The sequence below is a fragment of the Marmota monax genome, unplaced genomic scaffold (genome assembly GCF_021218885.2).
Source record: "Marmota monax isolate L192 unplaced genomic scaffold, Marmota_monax_Labrador192_F-V1.1 WCK01_AAM20220418_F8-fsc00549, whole genome shotgun sequence".
Taxonomy (NCBI): domain Eukaryota; kingdom Metazoa; phylum Chordata; class Mammalia; order Rodentia; family Sciuridae; genus Marmota; species Marmota monax.
The window spans coordinates 298,160-314,981 of record NW_026694657.1 but is presented as its reverse complement, the minus strand read 5'-3'; the positions used below and the strand labels follow the sequence as shown (position 1 = coordinate 314,981).

The following is a 16,822-nucleotide window of genomic DNA, read 5'->3' as shown; positions in this document are numbered from 1 at the left end:
CCCCCTCCCTGATCTCACACCCCTCCAAGCTCTCCCCTCCCCGACCCCAGGGACTGCAGTTGACTCCAGCACAGCAGTCTACACCCCAGCCTGGAGTGGGAGAGACGGTGGAGACAGTGTGACCTCCAAGAAGACAATAGGTCTGCTCACAAAGGAGGACAGGCACATGTGGGAAGTTAAACAGCCACAGACCAGAGAAGCACACACACACGCACACTAAGCACAAACAAGCATGTTGTATCTTTTTCACACGGTAAGCTGGAGGCTAGCAACGCAAGCCCCAGAGGACAGGTGTGTCACGCCGAAAATCCTGATGCTGCAGGTGCTTCTCCGGCACCCAGCCCTCTAATATATCCTTTTTTTTTTTTTTTTTTTTTTTGGTGACAAGTCACTTCAACACCAAGGCCCTTCAGAGCAACTTCATTTATTCAAAAGCTCTTCTGAGCAGATCTCTGTTTGCTCCAAGGATCTATCTGCGGTTGACACCTCTTCTGTGGTTATAGAAAGGCGGTCTGAACATCTCTAGGCTAACTCATTCCGGTTGCCAATCATCCAGAGAGCCTGGGCATCCAAGACTCAGCAGCGCCCATGGAAGTCCAGGACGATCTGGGAGAGAAATGACACAGGGGTGGGAAGTGAAGAATCTCCATGGTCAACAATTCATGGTCTAACCCAGCGCCTAGCACTCATCGTCTAACCCAGCACCCAGCACTCATGGCCTAACCCAGCACCCAGCACTCACTGCTCCTATGGATGCATGCACATGTGAAACAACCCAAATGGACAACGAAGGGGATGTGACAAAGAAACAAAATACTGTTTTAGCTTAAAATGCTTTTTCACACTTTTTATTTCTCATTAGTGAGCATTTTAATTTAACGGTCCCCGATTTCCAGCTTCCCTTCCTTCCTATCGCTTCCTTCTGCCAGCTTGTTCTCCGACCCATCGGATTGCTCTTCCCTGGTGTCCCTGTTTTCCAAACTTCGTGCCACCGTTGTTGGTGCTGTTGTTTTTGCAGTGCTGGGCATTGAACACAGGGCCTTGCTCTTCCGCTGAGCTACAACTCCAGCTCCTGCCACTGTTTCTCTGTCACCTCCTGCCATGCCGGTGCCCAATTTCACCTTTTGGATCCTATCCCTCCTTTAGGGCTCCTTCTCTAGCCACCTCCCACTTATCTATAGCCCACTCATCCTTATGGAGACCCTCCTCCCACTGAGGACCTTGACACTCTGCCCTCTGGGCCTGTCTCACCACCGCCCTAGGTCACTAGTATTCTAAAGTTAGAGAGACAGCGAAAGTACCAGAGAGAACCCACTCTATCATCCACACAGCCCTCCAATCCCATCTCTGCCTGGACATGGGACATCAACAGGTGAGTCCCATGCTCACCCTGACCTCAGTCTCTCTTTGTGAGAGGAAAGATTTGAAGAGGGATTCAAAATGTGTCTCCTGGTTCTCATAATTTAGAAACCTTCCCTCAACAGTGCCTCCTGCTGCAGGGTGGTGAGCTTCCTTATGACAGAGACCTCATGGCTCTCATTGGAGTTCCTGCAGCAGACCTGGCTTGCACGTCGACACTCAATACATTTTACCCAACCAGTATCTTGATGGATCCTGGCAGGGCCCTAGGACGCTGACTCTAGGCACAGACCCAAGTCACTGGAGGTGTGAGGAAGCAGAATGGCCTTCCAGGACCACACAGTTAAAGACAGGCCAAGGAAAGGCTAGTTATTAGAAGGAAATATCTAAGAAACACCAGAGGAATGGTTAAGACAAGTTCTTCCATGGACAGATTCAGACCAATGCAAGCTCAACAGCATGTGTTGATCCTTAACCGGAGGCAACTGTGCCCCCCGAGAGACATTTAGCAATGTCTGTGGACATCTTTTCTGGGAGGGAAGATGCTATTGGCATCTACTGGGTAGAAGTCATAGATGCTGCTTAACACCCCAGGATGCACAGAACCATCTCCTACAACAAAGAGTCATCTGGCCCCCGAACGTCACCAGTGCTGTGATGGAAAGACACTCCTGTGTGTATCACACACCCTTCTCCTTCTCCCATCCTGCCTGAATCTTTCTCCCTCCTTCTCCCAGGCCAGCAACACATTCCAGATGATGCTACAGGAATATGGTACAAGGCCACACAGGAGCACCCTGCTGGGAGCCATTAGCCAAGTAGGTATGACAATTTCCTTGCCAGCGTACCCCATGTTGCTTAGTGGAAGGACATTTTGCAGTGACATTGCATGTAGGTGACCTTGCTCAAGGACCAAGGCGGATCCGGGTTTAGGGTGTTCCCGGTTTAGAATAATCTGGGTTTAGGGCGTTCCTGGTTTAGGACTATCCCGGTTTAGGGTGGTTCCAGGTTTAAGGTTACTCCTGCTGGGAATAGGGCGTATCCTGCTGCCTGAGTTCCCCTTGAGTTCTCACAGGATTCAGACAGTATTTTTTGGGAGATAGAAGCCCAGTGGGGGTGGATTTGGGCAGAGAACGTGGATTTCCCCAGAACGTGATTGTAGACGGCTGGTGTGAGTTCGGGAATAAAGAGCTGCTGTTTGAATCTACAAGCTGTGTGGTGGCTCGTGATTGTGTGCCCAGCCAGACTGTGGCAGCACCCAACACAACTTCCTTGTCTTGAAGAAGCAAAATTCAAAATCGAGCTCTAGCTCATCTTTCATAGAACTTCCTCCTTTTGTCTTTTGAATGTCTCCCTGTCATTTTTCTACAATGTGCGTGCGTGCTGTGGGGTGAGGCTGGGTGAGTGGGAAGAAAAAAAATCAGGGTGCCGAACCACCTGAGGAGCATTCGAAACACAAAACATCATGTGATGAAAACCGATTCATGCAACTGTTACGAGGTACCGAGGAGATGGTGCGTCCCCTCTCCACCAGGAAAAAGGGAGGGCCCTTCAGAATCCACTTACAGAGTTGCCTGTTGACAGATGCAAGAGAGAGGCACTAAGAGCTCGGGTGTTCAGAGCTGCTGCCAACAGAAAGAAAGCCAAGTGGGAGAAGATAGCAGCCCTTAGCAGATCCAGTTTGCAGAAGCTGTTTGCACATAACTCTTCAGGAACACAACGTGTGAAGGAGGGCTCCCCTATCAGAGTAAGTGGGAGTCAGGAACACACACAAGGCCACTAATGTGATACCTCGTTCTCTCAGCCATTCTGAGCCTTCACAGAGAGTACAATTCATGTGCTTTAGGATTGCCCCCCGCCCATGTAACTTAAATAGGAATCCTCTTGTTCCTCTTCCTGGTTTTTTTTTTTTTTCATTTTCATCTCTTCTTTTTTTTTTTTTTTTTTTTAATTTTTTATTGTTGGCTGTTCAAAACATTACATAGTTCTTGATATATCATATTTCACAATTTGATTCAAGTGGGTTATGAGCTCCCATTTTTACCCCATATACAGATTGCAGAATCACATCAGTTACACATCCATTGATTTACATATTGCCATACTAGTGTCTGTTGTGTTCTGCTGGGGAGGGGAGGGGAGGGGGGATAGTAGAGGATAGGAAAGGCAGCAGAATACAACAGACTCTTCCTGTTTTTCTGCCACCTCTTCTTCCCAATGGCTGAGCTGACTCACCCCGTTTGAATATAAACTTCCACCTTCTCATGGAGTCTTAGGTCACTGAAGCAAATGAAGTACAAGTTGAAGGCTCAATCCTTATACCCCTAGTGCAGGGCACTGATTGGAGCCAGTGCACACTCCAGAGGGGTTTTACAGGGAAGGCTGGAAAGCACTGTTGTGAGAGCAGTCACGATTGAACTTGAAGGAGATGAAGCCTCTCAGAAGCCTAAAGCCATCGTAGGTGGGGTCTGCAGCATTCCTGAGAGAATCAGGAAGCAGGAAACTCAAAATCTTAAGTTTTCTTCTGCTCTACCCCACGTGAAAAAGAGAGAGGCCACTTGGATGCAACGGCCATCAGTTGACTAGGCAACAATTCATCTCAGAAATTGTACTATTTCTGCACCTAATCCTAGTTTTTTATTTTATTCCAGAGGTTCATAGCCACTAAGACTTCAATTTAAAAGAACTAGGAGGGAGACCTGGAAGCTGTATTTTTCTAAAGCATTTCAAAGGGATCTAATGATTGAGAAGACTGGAATTCGTTGAGCCATGAAACTTCCCTCTACAAAATATGGGATTGGGGGGAAGCTATTCCCGGAAATCATGCTTATGTTCTATGCAATTATATTTACCCTGCAGAGAAATGCACCTCCTGAGAGGCGAGCACACACCTGGTTAGGCAATAGCAATTAGGAACTCAGGTGATAGTGAATGAATGGGAAGCCAGGAAGTCAATGTACCTTCACGGCTGAACTTTGAGAAACTGTAGATAGAGCGGCCATGAACTCCCTGCAATTAGTATGTTGGCTCAGCTACAAGGAAGTGACCAGTCTGATATGAACCAACAGATAAGAGGACACCAGAGAAAGAGGGTGTCAAAAGCAGAGAGGAACCAGAATCGGAAAGGCATTCTCTCCCCTTCCACTGGTTATAAGCAGCATCAAAGCCACAGGGGAAGGGAACAGTGGACAATATTGTTATGGATATGAGGTGTCCCCCCACCACAAAGCTGCTATTAATTGCAAGAATATTCAGAGGTAAAAATATTGGATTATGGGAGCTGTGACCGAATCAGTCCATCCTCATGATTGGACTGACTCGGTGGGAGCTGTGGGTTGCTGGGGCATGGCTGGAGGAGGTGAGTCACTGGGGGGCATGTCCTGGAAGGTTGCATCTGCTCTGCAGCCCCTTTGTCCCTGCCCCTCTGCTTCTGAACCCCATCAGGAGCTGAGCAGCTTTCCTCTGCTTGGCCCTTCCCCCAAGATGTGCTCCCTCACCTCAGGCCGTGGAGTTGGTCATCTGTGGACTGAGAACTCTGAAACCATGATCCCCAAGTGAACTTCTCCTCCTCTCAGTTGTTCTTCTTGGGGGTTTTGGTCACAGCAATGAAAAAGCTGACTAAAACAGTAACAGTCCTGGGCTAACTACGTCCCAGGCTTCATGCTTCGTGCTTAACATATAATTATCAGAGCAACCCTGGGAAGTAAAATCTGAGTATTACTCTCATTCTACAGAGGAGGAAACTGAGGCTCAGGGAGCTCAAGTGACTTGCCCAGGGTCACATACAACCTATAAATGGCAGAGATGCCCCCCCCCAAAAAAAAACACTCCTTTGCTTCCAACCCCATGCTCTATTACTGCCTTCAAACTCTGAACACTGGAACCCCATGATGGTCGACTTTCCAGAACCACAGTTTCCATATACATGGATTCAATCAATCACAGATTGGAAATATGCAAAAAAAAAAAAAAAATTGGGTCTGTTCTGAAAATATAGACCTCTTTGTCATTGTTTCCTAATCAATACAGTGTAAGAACTATTTACAGCTTGTTTTTATTATACTAGGTATTATAAGTCATCTAGAGATGACTTAAAGTACACGGGAGGATTGCTAGGTTACTTGCAAGTACTGTGCCATTTTATATAAGGGGCTGGGGCATCTGTAGGTTCAGTGTCCACACCAATTGCCTCCCTCCAGATAGCAAGGGACAGCTGTAGTTACATGCATGTTCTCTGTGTGGCTGTTACCTGCACTTATTCACTGATCGAGGACTTCAAATGGAACTTATCCACAGAGCAGGTTCAACTGTCTCTTAACTCTGTGACAATGTCTTCTGAATTATTCTTTTGATACTCTTTGCCAAGTCCTGAATTAAATGAAATTTTTCAAAACTGTAGAGCACCGGAATGAACAAAACCAAAAATTCAACTGAACACTTCTGTGAAAGGGAATGTGGTTGCCTATTCCTTATGGATCATCAAAGCCACGTTCTCCCCCCGCCCCCCCACCCACCACCCCAACCCTTACTCTCAAGTCACCAGCCTTGGCTCTCATTATCTCTCCCTTCTAACATTCTATATGTGCACAATGCAAATGCTATATGATTAAGTGAATCTGAAGTTTTAATGTAAAGAAGGCATCATTGAGATCCCATGGGATGGCACTCTTCACATAAAATGGGGAACTGGGACAGGTCAGGCCAGGAAGGAACCCAACCAGGTCTATATGACAAAAGGATCCTTGGAGAACAATTGGAGAGGGAAGACGAACAGATGTGTGATATTGCAGGGAGAGTAGAGCACAGAGGGCCTGGCCAGATGGCATGTGCTCATTTAAAAATATTCAGCAAATTTTGATTCCCTACTAAATACAAGGCCCATGGCTATGCATGGAAATGGTAATCAACTACCAATAGGAATGACAAAACTCACGCAGAGGAAAATCACAGGGTGATCAGAAGAACTCACAGGCATCAATTAAAAATCTCAGCCAGCTATGAAGGACGTGTGATAAACAGTTATCTTCTAATAATTCCTATCCTAAAGATAAAGAAAGCAATTATACTAATAGCAATGCTAGCTCACATTAATGAGGGCTTACTAACCTGCCTTGAATTATATGAAGCACTTTATAGAACATCATTTTGTAGTTCTAAATCTCAGAGATGGGTTTTTATCATCGGCCTATTAAAAATGAGGAAACTGAAGCCAATACAGATCAACAATTTCCCCAAGGTTGTATGACTGGTGAGATGCAGAGACAGGACTTGAACTCCAGAGTACTCTGACACCAAAATTCCCATCAATGTTTTTCCAAGTTAGGTCTCTGATCACCTGCAGCAGAATCTCTTGTAATGCTTATTAAAGTTCAGATCCCCGAATCCCACCCGATGCCTCTGGTGTAGGGACTCAATGCTTGGGTACCAAGACCTCACCTGCCTCTTGAGGACAGGAAGGATGCTACTGTGAACTGAATCCTGTTCAGTCCAGAAGAGCTGATTAAAGGCTGAGAAAGGATGGGAGCATCAGGAAAAAGCGACACTGTTAGGAGACAAGCACAGTCAGACTGACATCAAGAAGGTGACCTAGAAAAGATCAGGGAAGACAGAGCTAGGTTTCTATGGATAAAAACTCAAAAAGGGAGGTCAACTTGAGAAAAGTAGGAGGTCTGTCCTTATCTGGCCTGGACTTTGACTCACCAACTTGATTACAGTTCACTACAACCTGCTCTTATCTGGATGGAATGTCAGACCCAAAGGACAAACCAAGCTCATAAATAGGGATCAATGAGTAACAAGACCAAAAGATGAGGCAGCTGGGAGCTGTTTGGTACAGGCAAATGGAGCAAATCTGGCCGGTGGTTCAGGACTAAGACTGCATGTGAAAGGGTAGTTTGGGGCCTGCTCTCATGTGAGGGGCTTGAGTCAAATGGCCCAGATAGGTCCACATGTGATAGTATACTGTAAGAAGGGATTCGGGCATTGAGTGGGATATTGGATTACATGACCTTTGAAGTCTCCTAGGTTTTGTTGATTCTACTTTTAAATAATTGAAACTTTCCCCTTGTATCATTTCTTTAAGGTTCAGGTTGTCAGAATCGGGACCCAAGTATGGCTCATATTATTTCTACCTATAGAAAACCTGAAGAATGAATCTTGTGGATCAGAAAAAGTCAATGGGTCACAATGTGTGTGTTATAATTTTCTCTCATCTTATGATCTTAACTCTGGGGTATGGGTACTGCTCCGGTTGAGAAACTGAGAAATTCTGGGTGAATGACAGGAGGAAAGGGGTTGGAGGGAACAGATTAAATATCTCACCTGAAATATGATGTTAAACTCTGCCTGGAATGTCCATTCTCTAGGTACGCACTCTGATGCCACAGAAAAATAAACTCAGACTCAGTTTCTTCTATTTCACAATCAATACAGATCATTTCTGAAACCAGATGTGTAGGGGGTTTCATCTACACACCAAGCAAGCAATTCTACAGTGGAGGCAAGCTGCGTGTCCCCTAATTCAATTCTGACACTGTCTATCCGGAGATTGCACCAGATCCCAGAGGCTGAGGGTTCGCTCGTCGAGACTGTCCCCATGTCACAGGCCCATTGCAAACCCAGGTTGTTTTACCTGTGCTTTTGATTGACTGCTACACATCAGAGTGCCCACAACCCCCACCCCCCCGCCCCGGATTCAGTGATTGCTAGAGCAGCTCACAGAACTCAGGCAAACACTTATATTGAGCAGTTTATGATAAAAGGCATTACAAGAGACACACAGGGCAAGGTTTGTGTGAGGGGTACAGAGCTTCCATGCTCTCTCTGTATGCTACCCTCCTGGAACTGCGACATGTTCGACTCTCTGGAAGATCTCTGAACCCCATCTGTTTGGGATCTAATGAAGACTTCATTGCAGAGACACAATGAAGCAGGGACAACCATGTGGAAATGTGATTGGACAAGAAGGGTCTGTTCGATCTCTAATAGACTGAGAGGGGGAAGCCCAGCAAGACCTGTCTGTTCACATCCTTCTTGGCTTCCCTGGATGGGGCAGGACCCCTTCTGAAATGGGGGTCTTAGGATCTACCATCAGACGAGGTACATCAGAGAATTTCTTTGTGGCCAATCTCAACATAGGAAGACAAGGGGAAGATTGGAGTTCTAGAACTTGCTTTGGGGAGGAGAAATTCTAGCATCTGCAATTTGCCTTATGGAGGGAGTCATGAGCCGGAAGTCATGGACAAAAAAAAAAAAAACAATATACCACAATAGCAAAATATTAACTACTTACTGTTTTGTCAGGTAGAAGGAAGAAAGGGACTGGAATGGTTTTCTTCCAACTTCAAACATATGTCTCCTCTAACCTGTATTCTGAGCTTTCAGGAGAAAGGGGGCGGGGTAGAGAAAAGGAAGACATCAGCATCCCAGTTACGAATGGGGTAGCAACAGAGGCCCCAGGGTTACCCAGAGAGGATCTAGGGTGCTGACTTTTCTTGTTTCTTTTTACTTTACCTCCTGCATTTTGTCTCAAAGAGCAATCTCTTAATTGGATGTTCATGTTGGGTAGTAGGAACAACTCATTATCTAAATCAGAACTTTAAAGTCTTGAGTATAGAATCTCAGGTCCCAGACCTATGAATCCAAATGCGCATTTTGACAAGATCCCTAAGTGATTCTTAAATACTTTAAAGCTTGAAAAAAACCTGCCTTCAAACACCATCAATCTATAAATTGTTTGTAAATTGGCTTTTGGGGTTTCGTCTCATGGGTTCCTATCACACTCTCAAATTTTCTTTTTTTTAATATTTATTTTTTAGTTGTAGTTGGACACAATACCTTTATTTCACTTATTTATTTTTATGTGGTGCTGAGAATCGAACCCAGGTCTCGCATGTGCAAGGCGATCGCTGTACCACTGAGCCACAACCCCAATCCCACATCAAATTTTCTATCTCTAGGACTATGTCCATTGGCCAGAATAGTTTGAGATTTATTGATTGCCTCGCTTGGGTCATAGAGAAAGACCAGGTGGCCCTTAAAATGTAATATCTTTATGCAAATTCATTTACTAATTTGTGAGCATGCTAATTAATGCACCAACTGGATTCAAGAAATACCTATTGAGCACCAGGCACAGCTGAAGGAGCATGGTACTGTCCTAGGACGTTTTAGGAACAGGCCTAGACAGCCAAGTTCAATCCAGTGTGATAAGCATTTCTGAAGTTAGGAAAGAGGATGCATTCTGCTGGAATTGTTATAGTCAGAACCTGTCACAAGCAGGAATAATTCTGGAGGCAATTCCAAACTGCCTGTCTCCCCTATCTGATGCTGTTTTTCCTGTGGTCTTTTATGTGTGGCTCCTCTGCCCACACAGGGGGATGAGTTACTGGGACAGTCCGGTGACTCACAGGCTACTGATGGTGATAATTTGCTTACATTCTTCTCCATTCCCCAGTGATCACTACTTGGGGTGTGATCTTTTCCTTAGCCTGGGGTTTCTTAACTTGGGGTCCATAAAGAGGTCACTTCTAGAAATGGGAGACAGAAGGCAATCTATGTACAAACTGTTTTGGGTATATGCTTACTATATTTGTCTCAGGAGAGAAAGTCCATCCATTTTTACCAAAGGATGAAACTCAGAAATTGAGAGCATTTGGTTACTGTCCATCTGCAACCAAGAAAGCCTTATAAAGACAGTTCCTTCTCTCTCTTCCTCCTCCTCCATCTGCCAACTTCCTCTAGGCTTAGTCTGATTCATTAAAAGTAGAGTATCACAATTGTTCCAAAGAATCAAGGAAAGACCCTGGCCCCACTCGACACTGTCACAAGTAGTTGGACCACCGATGTAGTGGGGAAGAGAAATCCCTAGAACTCAGCACCAAATCTTAGCAATTGACCAGCTGGCCTTCTGGCTTTAATAGCTCAAAGTGAAATGATGAAATTTTGAAGTCACTTTCTGAGCCGTCTGGGTGGCATAAGGCAGTGACCCCAGCCATGAAAACTATCTTTCCCATATGAAATGCCCATAGAGTGTCAGGTGGGGATCCAGGGAAAGAGAAGGGGCCTACAGATAGGCAAGAATAATTAATGGTCTGATTGTACTTTAAAAATTTAGGCTTCAGAAAGCACAGAGAGTAGATATGCAACCTTTGATGTGTCAGTCTTGGTTCTAATCTAGCAGTATGAAAAGGAGGAAGTATGCTTTGAATTCTCTCTAAGACAGGGAGTCCCAAATCATTCCTATATGGCTGTGAGTACATTATGAAGTTACTTTGCAAAGCAAATCTGCTCTACAACTTCTGCTCTATATAATTTGAGTTTGTAAAATAAATTTATAAAATGCCCTTGGAATATGCTGTGTGGCTATATTTTTGCTATCCTTTTCCTATCCTGCTTCTGTCTTGCTGGACTTATGCTGAAAGAGTTGACTTCCTTGGATGCAGAGCCCCTGGTAAAGGGGGAAAAAATGGTGGGGCAGCTCAGAAACATGTTAGGAAAATAGAATGGGAGCAAATACTCGCTGTGGAATATTCAGAGTTAATTTTCATTGATAGCTCAGAGCAGACTTGCAGTAGTGGTTGGCCATAATAGAAGGGTTTTTGGAACAGCAGCTTTTGGTCAATGCAAATGCACGGTGCACAGGCCTGTCTCCAGGGGAGAAGGAGACAGAGCCTGGAGATCTGCTTCTGGGGCAGGAGATGAGAATGAGGTAAACACTGTATAATAAGAAACAATTTCATGTTGAAATTCTACCAAGGGGAAGGATTTACAAACCCACATCACATGACCTATAGATTCACAGACTGTTCACTATTCATTTATCAGGCAAGCATTTATGAAGAGCTTCACACACATCCTAGGCAGGGTGCTGAGCATCAGCATCACACCCACAAACAGAACAGCCCTGGAGGCCCTTAAAAACTCATGAGACAATTAGGGGCATCCAGTGCTCTAATAGGGGCAGCACATTCAGGATACTGGGTGGGGGTGGGGAGGCATAAAGGAGAGACAGCCACTTCTGACTCAGGAGATCAGAGAAGCCTTCCTGGAGGAAGGGATGCTGAGGTTGACAGCTGAGGGGTGAACAGCAATTAGCTGGGCCACAGAGTGAGAGATGGCATGGCAGGGAAGAAAATTTCAGGCAGGGAACAGGATGGACCTTCTCTGGGGGATATGGATTTGTTTGTCAACTAAGGTAAACACTTCACTGTTCAGTGGAATTTCCTGTTCATTGTTTATAACCTCCAAGCACATCTATGCCAGTCAGAGCTAACAGATGCCCTGGACCATGGTTTTCCAAGTATTGGCTCATTCTAAAAGGTCTGCAAACTCTTGATGTGACTATTGTTTCCTAGATGTTATTTGATATTTTCTAAATAAATTTAAAAATATTCAGAAGGTTGTTATATTTAGGTTGTTAGTTGATGTTTAACTTTACATTTAAAAATAGTTTAAAACTTACAGAAATGTTTTTAAGATAGCGCTCAGCACCCCCCACACACACACACCAAAACGCTCATATATTTAACGACTTTACCAATTGTTAGCATTTGCTTTATGCATTGATTATCTATCAACCTATATATATCCACACATCTTCCTTATTCCTCCTCCTCTTACTGTTATTATCGTTGTTGTTATATTCGCCTGTTTATCACGTTTTACTCCTAAAAACTTCATTAAGTGTCTGTTAAGAACAAGGATAGTCTCTTTCAGAAACCCAGCACAATGATCAAATTCAAGAAAATTAACATTGGCATGACTCTACCATCTATTTCACCAAATGTCCCAACAACATCCTTGACATTTTTCTGTGCTTTAACACAAGAAGAATGAAATTGCAAAAAGAAATAAATCTCAAACTTAGTGTACTTTGGAGGTTCTTTACGTTGGCTAGACCAGGATCACATACTGCCTTTAGTCATAATGTCTCTTTGGTCATTTTTTTTATTAGTTGCTCAAAATATTACAATGATCTTGACATATCATACATTTGATTCCAATGAGGTATGAATTTTTATTTTTCCATGTGTACAGATTGCAGTATCACATTGGTTTTACAGCCATATTTATACATACAGCCTTACTAGTGTCTATTGTATTCTGTATTAATTTTTATTTTTTGGTAGTTGTAGATGAACAGCATGCCTTTATTTTATTTGTTTATTTTTTAATTTTTTAATTTATTTTTATTGATATATGACAGCAGAATGCATTACAATTCTTATTACACATATAGAGCACGATTTTTCATATCTCTAGTTGTATACACGTATATTCACACCAATTCGTGTCTTCATACCCGTACTTTGGATAATAATGATCATGTGGTGCTGAGGATCGAACCCAGTGCCTCACATGTGCAAGGCAAGTGCTCTGCTACTGCACTACAACCCCAGCCCTCTTTGGTCATCTTTAATCTGGAATAACTCCTCAGCCTCTTTGTCTTTCATGCCACTGAATTATTTGAAGAACACAGATCTCTTGTTTTGTAGGATGCCCCTTACCATGGGTTTGTTTGATGTTTCGTCATGATTAGATTCAGTTTATGTATTTGTAGCTGGGAAGGATACTTTTCAGGAGATCACACTAGGAAGTTCATATTGTCACTGTGTCTCACTATTGCTGATATAAACGTTTATTTGGCTTTTTAGTATATTTTATTTTTTTTTTAAATTTTTTATTGTTGGTTATTCAAAACATTACACAGTTCTTGATATATCATATTTCACCCTTTGATTCAAGTGGGTTATGAGCTCCCACTTTTACCCCATATACAGATTGCAGAATCACATCAGTTACACATCCATTGATTTACATATTGCCATACTAGTGTCTGTTGTGTTCTGCTGCCTTTCCTATCCTCTACTATCCCCCCTCCCCTCCCCTCCCCTCTTCTCTCTCTGCCCCCTCTACTGTCATTCATTTGTCCCCCTTGTATTATTTTTCCCTTTCCCCTCACTTCCTCTGGTATGTACTTTTGTATAACCCTGAGGGTCTCCTTCCATTTCCATGCAATTTCCCTTCTCTCTCCCTTTCCCTCCCACCTCTCATCCCTGTTTAATGTTAATCTTCTTCTCATGCTCTTCGACCCTACTCTGTTCTTAGTTACTCTCCTTATATCAAAGAAGACATTTGGCATTTATTTTTTAGGGATTGGCTAGCTTCACTTAGCATAATCTGCTCTAATGCCATCCATTTCCCTGCAAATTCTATGATTTTGTCATTTTTTAATGCAGAGTAATACTCCATTGTGTATAAATGCCACATTTTTTTTATCCATTCGTCTACTGAAGGGCATCTAGGTTGGTTCCACAGTCTTGCTATTGTGAATTGTGCTGCTATGAACATCGATGTAGCAGTGTCCCTGTAGCATGCTCTTTTTAGGTCTTTAGGGAATAGACCGAGAAGGGGAATAGCTGGGTCAAATGGTGGCTCCATTCCCAGCTTTCCAAGAAATCTCCATACTGCTTTCCAAATTGGCTGCACCAATTTGCAGTCCCACCAGCAATGTACAAGTGTACCCTTTTCCCCACATCCTCGCCAGCACTTGTTGTTGTTTGACTTCATAATGGCTGCCAATCTTACTGGAGTGAGATGGTATCTTAGGGTGGTTTTGATTTGCATTTCTCTGACTGCTAGAGATGGTGAGCATTTTTTCATGTACTTGTTGATTGATTGTATGTCCTCCTCTGAGAAGTGTCTGTTCAGGTCCTTGGCCCATTTGTTGATTGGGTTGTTTGTTATTTTATTGTCTAATTTTTTGGGTTCTTTGTATACTCTGGATATTAGGGCTCTATCTGAAGTGTGAGGAGTAAAGATTTGTTCCCAGGATGTAGGCTCTCTATTTACCTCTCTTATTGTTTCTTTTGCTGAGAAAAAACTTTTTAGTTTGAGTAAGTCCCATTTGTTGATTCTAGTTATTAACTTTTGTGCTATGGGTGTCCTATTGAGGAATTTGGAGCCCGACCCCACAGTATGTAGATCGTAGCCAACTTTTTCTTCTATCAGACGGCGTGTCTCTGATTTGATATCAAGCTCCTTGATCCATTTTGAATTAACTTTTGTGCATGGCGAGAGAAAGGGATTCAGTTTCATTTTGTTGCATATGGATTTCCAGTTTTCCCAGCACCGTTTGTTGAAGATGCTATCCTTCCTCCATTGCATGCTTTTAGCCCCTTTATCAAATATAAGATAGTTGTAGTTTTGTGGATTGGTTTCTGTGTCCTCTATTCTGTACCATTTAGTATATTTTAAATGGTAACAAAAGTATACACATCCAAATATACTTCTATTCAAATTTTATCACAAAGGAGATAAATGAGCTAAACTGCTCAAGTTTACCTTGTTTGAATGCAGCCTCAATGTCTGTGTCTTCTGCCACCTCTGCATATATTTGAACTGTATGTGTGTGTCATTGTTTAATATAGTTATAGCTGTGCACTGGCCTTAAAAAGACTGAATGTAAAATTATACAAGTAAAAATTATTGCTAAGCCAAGTGAATCAGAATCTCCTTGATATTGTACAACCAAAACAACATATACAAGTAAATTGGAATCCTGACAGTGATTTAAGTTAATGGTGAGCTTCATTGGACATATTTTGAGTTCATAAAAAAGACTTCTTAGTCTCAATGCTTGACTTGATACTAATTTCTACTTATAACATAACTTAATACAACAACACTTTGAATATGTTGTGCATATGTTTTATATTTTGGATATATATGTATGAGATAATGATTCTAACAGAAATCTCTTACTTTAGTCATTTGAAAATCACATCCTATCCTACTACAGCTCCTAACACCAAACAATTTCTGCAGTCCTCTCATCATCTGCAGGCCCTGATGTTTCTTTTCCTGGTAGCTGGGATTTCACCCTACTTTTCAACAATTCTAGGGCTCAGGTAGCACACATACATTCACTTACCAGTGTGTTTGGTTTTTTTTTTTTTTTTGGGGGGGGGGCGGTGTTTCCAGCTTGCTCCAAAGTACACCAATATTGAGAACTATTTTTTTTTTATTTTTCTTTTTTAAATGTAGTCCTATTTATTTCAGGGCATACCAATAAGAACACTTAGAAATGCAAGCATACTCTATGTAATTGCTTGCTTGACTACCCACCAACCCACATAATGACTCAAACACAGGACAGTCCTACCTTGAAAGGGTCTAGCTCAGAGCTCTTGTTCCAAAAATGAGGACACTGAGACGCAGACAGGTGTCTTCTGAAGGGGAGAAGCTGCTAATGGCAGTCAGGTTGCAAGCCAGATAGCTCTGCCTGTGCCAAAGTTCCCACTGCAGAATAGCTCCCTTGAAGGTGATCAAGCCACCAACCTCCCTCTCTTTTGGCAAGTATGGGTTGCTGGCAGCTGAAGCAGACCTTGAGTAAGGTCCTTCATCTAGTTTACTCATCTCAAATTCAGCCACAGAGCTGAAGCCCAGCCAGATCCTGGGAGGCCTCTAGATTTCCACGTAGATTTTGCAATAGAAGATGGTCCTAATGGAAACACAGGACTGGAGAAAAGCAGATGCCTTAGAATGGCCTTAAATAATTTTTCATTGGTAAAATGCATTCTGTGTTCTAAAAGATTTTCCAAGCTTACCCAATGTATCTTTACCTGAAGACCTCCTCCAATTCATTTCATTCCACGGAACCAGGATGAATTTCATATTCACATAGGCAAAACAGTACAATAGCTAATTTTGGTGGGTGCCAAGGGGAATATCAAGAAGCATAGGACATGGTCCTGTGTGAAAGAAGCCTACAACAATCCAGGAGAGATTTTGCACAATTTTATTAAAAATGTATTAATACAAAGTAAGACTGGTGGTATGCTCAGATGGATGGAAGAGAAAACCAGGATCACTGGGAATGGAGACATTCCACCAAAAGGCTCAACGCTGGGGTTCATAAGTCAACAACCTGCACGAAGTTACAACTTCTCCACTTCCAAACTGTGTGACAACTTACTTAAGTTCTTTCAAGCATTTAGGACAGCTCTGGGCATTTCTGATGCCCTCAAAATGGGAGCTATTATCATCTGTGATTGAACCACCACTTTAAGGATGTAAGCACAGGAGTGATGACTGCGCTGCAGGACGATAGAATCATAATGAATAATCCTCACCAAAAGCTTCACAACCTACTTTTTCAACCCTATTGTCATCTAGCAAGCAAGGGCGGAAGGCAGCCATCCTAGAAATCTGATTCCACTGAGGTCTTAGGGCCGCCCAGGATTCCAGCGTCCATCTCTAGAGGGCGCTGCCGCCCAACCGCCGGGCCTGCCCGGCGCGCGCTCTCGCCCCGCGCGTGCGCGCCGCCCAGGTGAGGAGGCGGTGGCCTGGGCCGCGGCGGGGGCGGGCTCCTTAGAAGGGGCGGAGCCTAAGAGGCCCGGGCGGGGCAGGGACAGAGAGACCAAGGCCAGAGGCGGGACCAGCCGCCGCCGTCTCCGTCTCT

At 43.5% G+C, this 16,822-nt stretch overlaps 1 long non-coding RNA gene across 1 annotated transcript; it reads left to right on the top strand.

Annotated features, from left to right (window-relative positions):
- Positions 1–6: 6 nt before the first annotated feature.
- On the top strand, positions 7–2,569 carry LOC131423346 (uncharacterized). Its single transcript, XR_009224763.1, has 2 exons — positions 7–1,372; positions 2,097–2,569. It is a non-coding gene; the product is annotated as an uncharacterized LOC131423346 (long non-coding RNA).
- The last annotated feature ends 14,253 nt before the right edge of the window (positions 2,570–16,822 follow it).